Genomic DNA, 12,246 nt, shown 5'->3' on the forward strand with positions numbered 1-12,246 from the left:
ATCAACACTTTTCTCAAGATAACACTGGTCGGGTTATTGTACAATTTACAACTTACAACACAAGTAATGTCACATCCAGAGTTAACCATACACTAATTCACAACCAAAACTCATTCACAATTTCACATATCATAATGTCACAATCCACCATCACATGTTTACATGTATCTCACAAATTAACACATGTTCAACTTTGCACTTATACTCAATCTCAATAATAATACTATAATCTCAAAGCAACATGTTATTCCACAATTCATCACATATTTCATTTATAAACACTGCTCATGAATTATACAATACCCACGACCTCACACTCGTGTTTCAAATATGTTTAACACATTGCGTTATAATTTAACACTGATTCCTAAATAGGAAACTTATACTTCCTTTTTAACACTGTGCATCAACACTTTTCTGAATATCAACACTGGTCGAGTTATTGTATAATTCACAACTCACAACATAATTATTGTCACATAAGTGTTAAACACACACACTTATTCACAACCAAATATCATGCTCACAATTTAACATCTCATAATGTCACAATCAATCATCTCATGTTTACATGTATCTAGCAAATTGACCCATTCCACTTTGTACTACTCAATCTCCATAATAATATTATAATGTCATTATAATAATTTATTACACCTCATAACTCATAAACACATCACACAGTAATCATATTTGTATGACACAAAACATATATATATATAGTAAATTGAGCTATATGATTTTTAATCAAAAGAGTTTTTATAACAATTAATTTAATATTACATCAAAAGAAATTACTACTAGGCATTAACTTTACAACTTTCTTTAATTTATTATTTTAGTATTACAATAAATATATACACATTACATGTTAATCATTGTCGTGGAAAAAATTAGAACAAGATGATAATTTGTATAAAATAAGTCATTGAATAATATTATTTACAATATAATTCACGTTAATAAAAAGAGCTCAATTTTTTTAAGGGTTCACACTCAATACAAGAGCACATCAATTTCACAGCAATTTCTCATTAGGACATCAACTGGTTCATCAAACATATATAATTCACAGTTATAATTATAAGGATAAAATAAAAATTACGGAAATACTCCAAAACTCATTCCAATTGATACTCTAAGGATCCCTACACATGTTCAAACTAATCCCCAATTGTGAATAACTCATCCCTTACCTCGATGTAGTCGCTCAAGCATTCTCCATTATCAATTGTCGTATTTCTGGTGCTCTATAGAGCTCCTCCTCTGGTTGCTCTGTTAGGGTTCCCAAACATTAGAGAGAAGGAGAAGGGATTGAAGCTTTCATTCCATGGTCCTACGTGCGATACATCTTTCTCCCTTCACAGACATTATTTAAAAATCCCAACGGTAAAGACGTGCAGAAATGAATCTCGAATCACATATCAAAATTTTACGACAATCCGACGAATAACGAGTTTGGGATCATAGTTTTACCGAGACAGCTCTGGGTTTCTACGGGAAAGGAAAAGTTACAATGCAAATGATATTTCTCTCAGCTCAGACGGTGAGATTGCTCAGAATTGAGTTGCGAACCATGTGCTTAAATTTCACGATGATCCAACGGTGAATGGGTTTGAGATCGTCATTTTTCTAAGACAGGTTTGGTGGTCTGCGGGAAAAAGAGTGGATTTTGAGAGGAGGTGAGGGAAAAAACAAAACTTTGAGAAAGATGAGACATCATCATTAGTATGAAAACTGACCTAACACGTTTTTATTTATAATTAACAACTTATTATTTACTATATTTATTTATTTTTATTATTTTATAAAAAGAAACTCTATTTTATTCTCTATCAAATAATAAATAAAATATCCTTTTTATTTTCTCTCAAACCATTATTTTAATTAATAAAGTTATTTATTCTTATTTATTTAATTATAAAAACCTTATCATTTTCTAAAACTATATTTATTTATAAACAACAATTTTTTTTTTAAATTAGTTTATGAAAAAATGGGATGTTACAAGAAGCACCATAACCGCTAAATAAGGGGTACCAATGCTACAAGAAGTTGGTGGGTCTTTCTACAAGTCCTTGAGCTTCTTAAGGATGCTCTTTGAAGCTATGGGAGGGACGATACGCATTCAGATCTGAAAGGGAAAGAGGGATCTGAATACCTGGTTTTGGTTGTGTAGCACCAAAAACCACAACCGGTGAAAGAGGGATCTAAAAGGGAAAGAGTGATAGTGAGAGGTCTCTGTGGCTCCCACTTACGGAAAATGAGAGGGAGAGCAAACGTTTAAGCGCGCGAGAGGGAGATATAAAAATTAAAAACATACTCCCTTCTAAGACGGTCTTTTAAGGAGGTTTTCACAAAACCGACATGGAATGATAGTTTCTAAGATCTCATATTTACAAAATTGTCACTGCGTTACATACTAAGACGGTTCTCGAGGAACTGTTGTCATTTTGTTGTTGTAAAAAATATTTTTTCTGGTAGTGTTTGTATCAACATCATTAAGACAAAGATCTATTTTGTGTAGTAGTGATAATTCCAAAAGCACTTCACGTAGAATATACTCTCGTTGGCTTAGATAGTACAACGTAATATCAAGTTGAGTCTTGTTTTCTATAGGTGCATGTAGGCGATAAAACCAATAAAAAGAGTTATGTGATTTGATTTGTGCATAAAAAAATTCTCTAAATGAAAATCAACAAGTTATGTGATCATTAATTAGATCACATAATTGATCATCAGTCATATGATTTGGTAACTTCTCTCTTTACACTAGTATACAAGCAAAAAAGAAGCCTAATAAATCATGATAGTCAACAATTGAAATGCAATCAAAAATTAAATTATGTGGTAAACACAATAAGTAAGGCACTAAGGTTTAAATTTTCCTCCACATAGTTGTAGTTTTGGTATTATAGAAAATAGGCTTTTTGTTTTAAAACATTCTGATTGTCAATACATAAAGATTATGCTAAAAAGAATAAAATGTTGTTTGAAAATTTGGAAAATCATCTTCAAGCTCATAATATATTTTAAAAAATAAACTTTTCATTCAATTAAATAGACCAATGATATTTAAACATAACGGCAACAACAAAAGCAAGTCAAGTCTATCCTAATGTTTATCAATACATGATGAACAACAATAATATATATATATATATATATATATATATATATATATATATATATATATATATATATATATATATATATATATATATATATATATATATATATATATATATATCATATTTATGTGTTCATTGCTAAAAAATTTTTTTTTTACGATGCACATTCTAAGACGGTTATGCGAAACCGTCTTAGAATGTCACATGGTGACAATTTTGTCAATACAAGATTGTTCAACGAAGATGGTTTTATAAAAATCAGGTTTTATAAAAACCATCTTAGAAACTACTGTTCTACGACAATTTCGCGAAAACCGTCTTAGAAGGTAATATTTTTAATTTTTAACTCTCCCCCTCCTCTCTCATTTTTCCCTCTCCCTATCCTCTCTTGTTTCTCACTCTCCCTCCCACTCTCTGACTCTCTCGTTTCTTACTCTCCAACTATCTCCTTTGGTTCTCTCTTTCTCTTTTTTTCATGAATCCTAACATTTTTTTCCCTTCCTTTTTCCGGTTAGCTCCAATCGTGAACCAAGAAACCATCACCATCAATTGTCTCCTCTCCATGTCCGCAACAAAAACCCTCTGATTTTAGTCTTTGCCGCCTTGAGGCAATTTCCAAAGAGTCTTGACTTGGGTGGGTGACAAATCTGTGAGCATGGAACACTGTCGTTTAATCAAATTCCTAACCACGTCTAAATCTCTGCACGTGATGGCGTCGTTGAGGAGGATGGGACCCACGAAGGCCACCTTCAGTTTGATGTCTAGAGTCTTGAACCCATAGGGACACGAGGCAAACCATTAGTTAATTGACTCAGGGTGAGTTGAACCAGACGAGTTAACACACAACCTTGGACCCAAATTTTATCCTCCAGAGGTCTATTCATTTTGAGTTACTGTTATTGTGTTTTACAAATTAAAGTAGTTATGATTGTGTGACCAGTGATCTGACTTGGTTTATTCTTGTTTAGTATGAGGCCCATACCAAGTAGATTCACTTTTACCAAAGTTGGGAAGGTGACGTTGAATGGTGGAAAAGCGTGACATGTACGCAATGTAGAGATGATCGCTTGTGACATTGTAAGACCCATGCTTATTTTTGTTTTGTTTTTTTGTCTGGGAGTTTATATATGACCCACTCCTTAAGTCCTAACAACTTTAGTTTTTGTTTTTAATATATCTTGAAATTTGGAGATCGAAGAAGATTCATGAATATAAATGCATGGAAACAGTGTATTACTATATTCTGGTGATGATGGGATTGATTGAAGCTAGCATAATTGCACAAAAGGGCTTGCGGTTAGAGACGTGAATCTGATAACTGTCGTCCTTCCCTAGTCTCCACTACATACGTAAGCTCAAGTGAGTAGCTACTGCTGCAAACTGTGGCACTTTGGGCTCATTTAAGGGTTCGTTTCAGTGGACTTTACATAACAAATCCTAGGCCATGTTTTGACCAGAAACATAAGATACGGAAGAATTTTGAGATTGAGCAACGACATTACTATTGGCATCCACACACAAAACATACAGTGACAATGGGAAGCGGTGAACCAATTAGTAACAATATATAGCAGGCAACTCGTAGAACATCTCAATAAACAAGACACAAAACATATGCACTACTAGAAAAATGGCGTTTTACGACACAAACACTACGACGGTTGTTGGGGAACTGCCTTAAAAAGATGTGCGGTGGCTTTTTTGTAATTATTTGAACAATAATAGGATTTTATGATATTAAATCTAAGACGGTTAATTAAAATTGCCTTAGAATGTGCTTTTTCAATTAATTTTATGACGGGTTTAATATAAAAATCGTCTTAATTTGTTTGGGTTAAAATAAATCCTTTCACGCTTCCTCACCTCTTTCGCCTTTCGCACTGAACCTCACTTATTTCCCCTTTCGCATTGAACTCTCTTTAACCCTAGTCTCGCTTGTAACCCTTTCAAACCTCTTGCCCTTTCGCGCTCAAACCTTGCTTGTAGCTTCTAACTTGTCAGCACCTGTTGCTTACCTCTTGCCCTTTTGCGCTGAAACCTTGCCTCTAGCTTCTATATACATACTTTCTTTCCGCCGCAAAGTGACTGACATAACCTTTTAAAGGTTCAAAGAACCTCCCCCGTCGCTGTCGTGGAACCCTAGCCTCAGCTCCCTCGCCGCCTTTCGCCGGAGTATCACCCCAACGCCGTCGTCACTGGTGAGTTGTTTTTTCTCGTTACCACTTGCCCCTAAATGTTCTTCTTACTCAGAAATTAGGGAACATTTTGCACATAAGCCTCACTTCACTTTGAAAATCATCCTCTGTCTTGTTCGATTTCTCCCCAAACCTAATTTCTTGTTCAATGCCATGGTTTTGAAAATTTCAATACGAAAGTGATTTTTTTTTTCTCGGTTGTTGTATTTCTACTGTTAATTGCTTTCAGTCCCTATTTTGTTTTTCACTGCTCAATGAATCTAACACTATGTAGAGAAATCATCCACCAAAAGGCCTAACGCTATGAAGACACCGCAATCTGCCTCTAAATTGAAAAGGTAATACAAATTGTTTTGTTTGTTCTAATTGGAGTTAGTGCGTGTTTTGTTAGCTTGTTTTGAAGAAATAATAGCTTTTTGAGTGAATGTTTTAAGAACAACATTTATTCCTAGAAATAATCTGTTACGATACTGCACTTATTAGGTTGATAATTAATAGGGTCACCTTGTGAAAGCTCTCTTATTTGTATATAGAAGTATACCAATGGGGTTATGCTATTAAACTCCTTCACTACTCTAGTAAACTTTTGAACATGTCCCTTATCAATTGAAGCAGCCAAATCCATTGTGATGTCATGGTCCCAGAAAATTTCCATTAGCACTGTACAGGAGGGAAAATATCAATATGTTTGGACTACATTAAATCTTGTCTATTTTTGCTTTTGGCTATATTGATATAATACGTATCAAGGTTAGTAAGAAAAGTAGTTGTTGTGAGTTTAGGATTGGGGATCTAATTGAGTCCTTCCCAGGAATTGTTCTGTGGTCCAATCCTAGGTATCTAGATAAACAAAAAAGAAATTATATTGTTTTTAGCAGACTGAAAACTGAGGTCTAATTGATTTTTTAAGAAATACAAAGTCCATTTATATATATAACGTATAGTCTGGTCCTTGCTCATTATTTGTTAAGTTTACTTGGTGAAGCTCAGGTTACCAAACTGAGTGTTAGAAGTCTTCATATTTGTCATAGGTGATTCTATTTGTTCTTATGAATAAATGCTTGAGCTAAAAACCTTAATCACTGTGCACTTCAAATTTTCACTTCTTTTCCCCTTTAAGTTTTAGTGGCTTATAGCTCATTTAATGGTTGTGAATTTCATTCAGTCTTTCCCCTTGGTGTGAGATTTATATTGTGTGAAACTAGGTATGTTACTTTTATTGCCAGCTCTGCTGATATTTTTGCTGGTCTTGAAAACTAAATTATTGAGAATAAGAAATTTCACTGCATTAGTTTGAATAGGACACTACAAAATCAAATTCGCTATCCTTTTCTTTGAACATAAGAAATTTCACTGCATTAGTTTGAAGTTGGTCGTGACTTTAATGCCCCTATATATATGCAGTCAAGCCTATAGAAATAAAAAAAGTTGGATATATCTTTTTCTAGTAAGGAATCATATATATGATTCACAAAAGGCAATTTAGTTGCGCTATGGTCTAACAGGGAAAGATTTATAAGGTCTTAGTGGCACTAGACATATAATCACTCAATATTATTTTATTTTTTTCGCTTAAATTTATATAAATTTAGAGGGGGAAAAAACAGGCTAACCTGATTAGGCCATACCACAAAAGTGTAAACATATAAATACGGGCCGGGTCAGGCCGGATAGCCCGTTTTAGCAATTCTACCAGTAATGCATGTGGGGGTAATAGCCTAATAGGAATAAAGATTTTCCTACTTACATTGCATGTGGCGTTGTTGATGGTAGGCGTGCGAGTGTACGGAAAACACTCTTTGCACTACGCAGTTTAAAATGGTAGTGTGCTTCAGTGCTGCCCAAATAATCATCACTTGTTCAGTGAAAGAATTAGACATGTTTCTAATTTTTTTTAAAAAAAAAAAACTAGAGTTCATGTGTAGTTAACAGTAACTACATTTAATAAAGGGAGATGCCAGATATATACATGATTCTTCTCATGATTTTTGTAGAGGAACAGGACACTTCACACTTCAGCTTTCAAATCATAATAATGAATACTTAGTAAGTGAAAAGCATGCATGATGGGAAACACATTAACAAGTGCACTCTACGTCTGTGAGACTTTTGTGAATATATAGGACTAGTATTGTTTTAATCATGACAAGAATTCAACATATTAGATCTAAGAAATTAGTGGAATTAACGACAATGACTAATTTGACACATTAAATTAATTAAATGAAAAACTAAGTTAAAAGATTTTATTAGAGGCTAAAATAAAAAAGTGGAATTAACTCAAATTATAATATCATAATTTAAATTAGTTCTTACAAATTTAAAATATAGTTTATATTTGCATACATATTTATTTATTATGAACTTTGTTCTTGTAGTTGGATCATACCTAGGATTCATGAGACCAATTTAAAAACGTTAATATTTAAATGTGAAAGTGTAATTTGGCTTCCCTAAGTTAAGCTTCTGGATTATATGAGCGTGAATCATATATGAACAACACTAATGTTTTTGAGATGATTTCGCATATCCAATCTAGTTGTTATCCCAAAATAACTAAATGCCTATGGTGGGTGGTTATGTTTAGATCATGCACTAGAGTCTCGTCACATATTCGAGGGAAGATGATTATCAGCTTGTCTATGCTCTGTCCGTCGATCGGATATATACCAAACTAACAAAGTGATGAGATCACGAATTCAAATTATAGACGACTGAAAGGATACACATCTTATAATTTCAAGTGTATGAAAAACAAACTAATGTGTTTAGGATGAGCCAATCAAACATGAAAAATTTTAATTATAATATAAATATTTTATGTATTTATGATATGTTATACTAATTCAACATCACAGTTCTAGCACTGTAGTTTAATTAGTGTTTGATTTAGTTGGTCATTGTTTTAAATTCAATTAATGCTGCAACAATGACACATCAAAACATAATGAGACACAACTATAGAATAGGACACTACAAAATCAAATTCGCTATCCTTTTCTTTGAACATAAGAAATTTCACTGCATTAGTTTGAAGTTGGTTGTCACTTTAATGCCCCTATATATATGCAGTCAAGCCTAGAGAAATAAAAAAAGTTGGATATATCTTTTTCTAGTAAGGAATCATATATATGATTCACAAATAGCAATTTAGTTGTGCTATGGTCTAACAGGGAAAGATTTATAAGGTCATAGTGACGGTTGTGTGATTTGCTTTCATTTGATCTATATGGTTGCATAGAAATAACATTATTTTTAAACGCAATATTGCAAATGTGGAATATGTTATGAACTTTATAAAATTTAGGTTTTGGTGTTTAGATAATATCAAGTTCAAAGGGTTTAATTTTCTTTTTTCCTTTTACGAATGGTCTATGAACCTTATACTTTGCACGAAAGCCTTATAGGCAGTATGAACCTTATACTCCTTTTAATATATGTTATTTTGCTGATAAAAAAATAATAATTTAGTTTGAATTATAAATTTACGAATGACATGAAGATACTAAAAGTTACATATATTTATTCTTGAAAAATCTTAATCCGACTTAATTAATATGAAAATAAATATATATGCTAAACATTATTTTACTAAAATAAAAAAATTAAAGAATCTGTTTGGTGGAAATGACAAATATACAGTCCTATGACGAAGATCTTCGTCAGACCTTGATATCTAATTGTGGAACAAGGTGTTGGGGTGCACCTGCAAGCATTATGATGCCTAAGTTAGGGTATGAGAGAAAAGAGTGGAATGAGAATATTAGAGTTGAGTTCAATCACCCAAGTGGTTATTTATATACTTGAATCTGGGCAACGAATTAGTTAGGCAGTTACTTACATATATATGTTTTTCAGTACAAATCTACATATCGGATAAAGTATTCTTTATATTTTTAATTAATATTTGTTTCCTTAAAAAAAGCTATGATATGATAAATATATAGGATTATAGGTCATTTTCCAAAGCCTAAAATTAATTATTTTATGTAAAAAAATTAATTATATTTATAAATTAAATTATTACCCAAATATATAGTAAACAAAAGACTGTGAATAAATATATTAAAGTCTCTCAACATATAACCCTGCTATGATCAGACAATATATCCTACTAAAATGCTAGTAGGGCCAATCTATAAAAACCAAAAGAAAGATGTTAGTGGGGGAGAGGAAACATGCTCAAATCCAAAAAGAGACGAGATGGCTGATTCAAGGAATTTAGAACAGCTTTGTCCTGCTACTGTACCTCAATGCCAACTTCAAATGTGTCTTTCTTTATTATTATGTTTGTGTTTTCTTTCCGTAGCTTTCCTTTCTGCTAAGATTTTTCTTTTGTCTGTCTGTTCGTGTGCAAGTAGAATTGTCTACAAAACCAGTTTAAATGGCCCGTGAAGCATTACTTGATGTGTGCCAATTCTGAAAATATTGCAGTTCATTTTATTGGTAGTTAAGTTGATGCAAAATAGTTACAAGAATCACATGGCTTAACAATCTCCTTTTCAAGGGATGTTGAAACTCAATTTACCCCATCAATGGAAGATAATGCACATATTGTGTTGTTTTGGTCCCTTAAAATGATCATTATAAAGTGGGAGGTATGAAAGTTTCAACTTGCTAACAATTTGATCCTTTCTACTTTTCAAAGGTGTAATTGTAAAGTTATGGTTTCCAAAACAACTTAAGTTGTACTTCTAATGATCAATCAAATTGTATATTAAATCTTTTGTGGTTTCTTTGTTAGTACATATCAGGGGTTTAACTTATAAATTAATTTTTTTACAAACTGTTGAGATCTCTTCTGTTAACTTACTAATCTGTAAGAAGCAATTGTTAATTCTCATATAAAAGGAGCAGCAACTATAGACGGCAGATGACCAACTATATCGAACACCTACACTAAACAACAACCAGGTTAACCCTCTGACTAAACAAAAGAGTTGATTTGTTTTTTTGTCCAAAATTCTTGATATATATATATATATATATATATATATATGCTTAAATATATTTTTCTTATCCGTACTATATTTCATTTTGTTTTCACTATGTAAGAATCGCTCTGTGAATGAATCCTAATCTGACAAACCCTGTCAGAAATCTGCCTTGCTTTTGTTCAATCTTTAAACACATGTCTAGGTCTAAGTCGAAGCTGAGTTTCATTTCCTTCCTTATCCTCCCATAAGTTGGTGTTCCTTCTATTAGGATATGCATAGCAGTGTTACTATCAGGGAAAAATTGTCAAGACTATTTGATTTTGACAGCAAAAGTCACAAACTTATGTCCTATTGAAATGAAAATAAGGGATATGATCTACAAATTTATCCAAAATCCTTAGATGAACGATTTCGAAGCCTAAAATGACACGGGTCAAAAGCAAAGTCATTGTTGTGTGTATTTACAGTATTAGTAAAAACAGAAGAACAGTCTAAGGAATTTCCCTGCGATGCTAGAGGTAGTATAATCCTCCTTCAGTGAGTTCAATCATGTTCAAAGTGCTAAAATATTGGAGTTTACACAAATAAGAGTGAAGGTTAATTGACAATGAAGATCCAATATGAATTTATGAACCAAGATGAGGCTAAAGCTGAACTCAAGTACATATAACACATTGAGAAGCTTCAAATGAGTTAAAAATTGAACTGTGCCAGAAAACTTATCTAGACTGAGCGAACCATTTGGCAGTTTTTTACATGAATGGGATTCAGGTCTGGCTTAACCGTAAGTGAGACCTAAGGAAAATTTTATGAAAACTATTTTAGTTCAAAGAGAAATTATATAGTAGGTCTTTTTTGTTAACATCCAAGTATTTGTAGATTATATAGTAGGTCTTTTTCCAGAGTTCGAATGTGCTCATGAAGTTCATCAATATCTGTTGTCAATCATTATACCACTCTAGGACGATACTTTAGTTTCCAAGCTGATTACTTTGCTCAGTAGCTCATCAATCTGCTCTGCCATTTCTGCCATGTTGAGTGATGAATTGGAGCTAGTCTGAAAGTGTTCTTTAATTAATGTTCTCCTTTAAAAATTCCAACTCCTGTTTCTTGTGAGTCAATCTGGCAATGTCTTCCAAGTCCTTTGTTTCTTCTATTTCTTTTAAATCTCTTTGGAGCCTTGGCTTTTCAGAATTATTCTGATCATAATGGAATTTGTCCATGAGAGAGCCCAACATGGAATTCACATCCTTTACCCTTTTGGATTCAATTCTGGTTTCATCATCTGATTTTTCTAGCTTCTCTTGAAACTATGTCAATGCCTCTTAAAATGATTTAAGAGCAGCTTCTGCCATCGAACGATGACCTTCATCATCTTCAATAGCAACACCTTCTCCAAAGTCATCTTGAAGAATGGAAACTTTGTCTTGCAATTATTTGATTTGCTCATCGGTTTCCCAGTACTTAGCTTAGGAATTATGATAAGACTTTTTTACAAACTCTTTCATAGTTTGTAGAGCCAGAATCTATTTCTGTAGGTTGTCAACCTCTTCAAGTTTCATGCTTTATCAGAGCATCAATTCCAGCTATATGTGTATGGACACTTCATTCTGTGATTCGGATTATGCAAACATGCTAGTATTAGCCAATGTTGAATATTTGTGATCCACAATTAACTGTTTTGGACAAGGTTCTCAGCTGAATCTCCATGCTGGAGACAAGGAATATTAAGATAGAACCAAAGCTCGAAAATACCAACTTAAAGGAAAAGAATAAAGAGAGGGGGAAAAAATAAAGCAGAAAATAAAGCCTCCATATACATACATAAAGAAGAGAAAACTAAAGAAAAAGAAAATGGGGGGTTTATTTAAAATAATTGTTTCGGGTAATATGGTGGGAAATTGAGAATGGCTTTCTTGGATCCTACGAGAGACAATTTCACTGTTGCTCAAGCAGAAACTGCTTAAATAAATCATATTCTAT

This window comes from Glycine max, chromosome 18 (genome assembly GCF_000004515.6).
Source record: "Glycine max cultivar Williams 82 chromosome 18, Glycine_max_v4.0, whole genome shotgun sequence".
Lineage (NCBI taxonomy): Eukaryota > Viridiplantae > Streptophyta > Magnoliopsida > Fabales > Fabaceae > Glycine > Glycine max.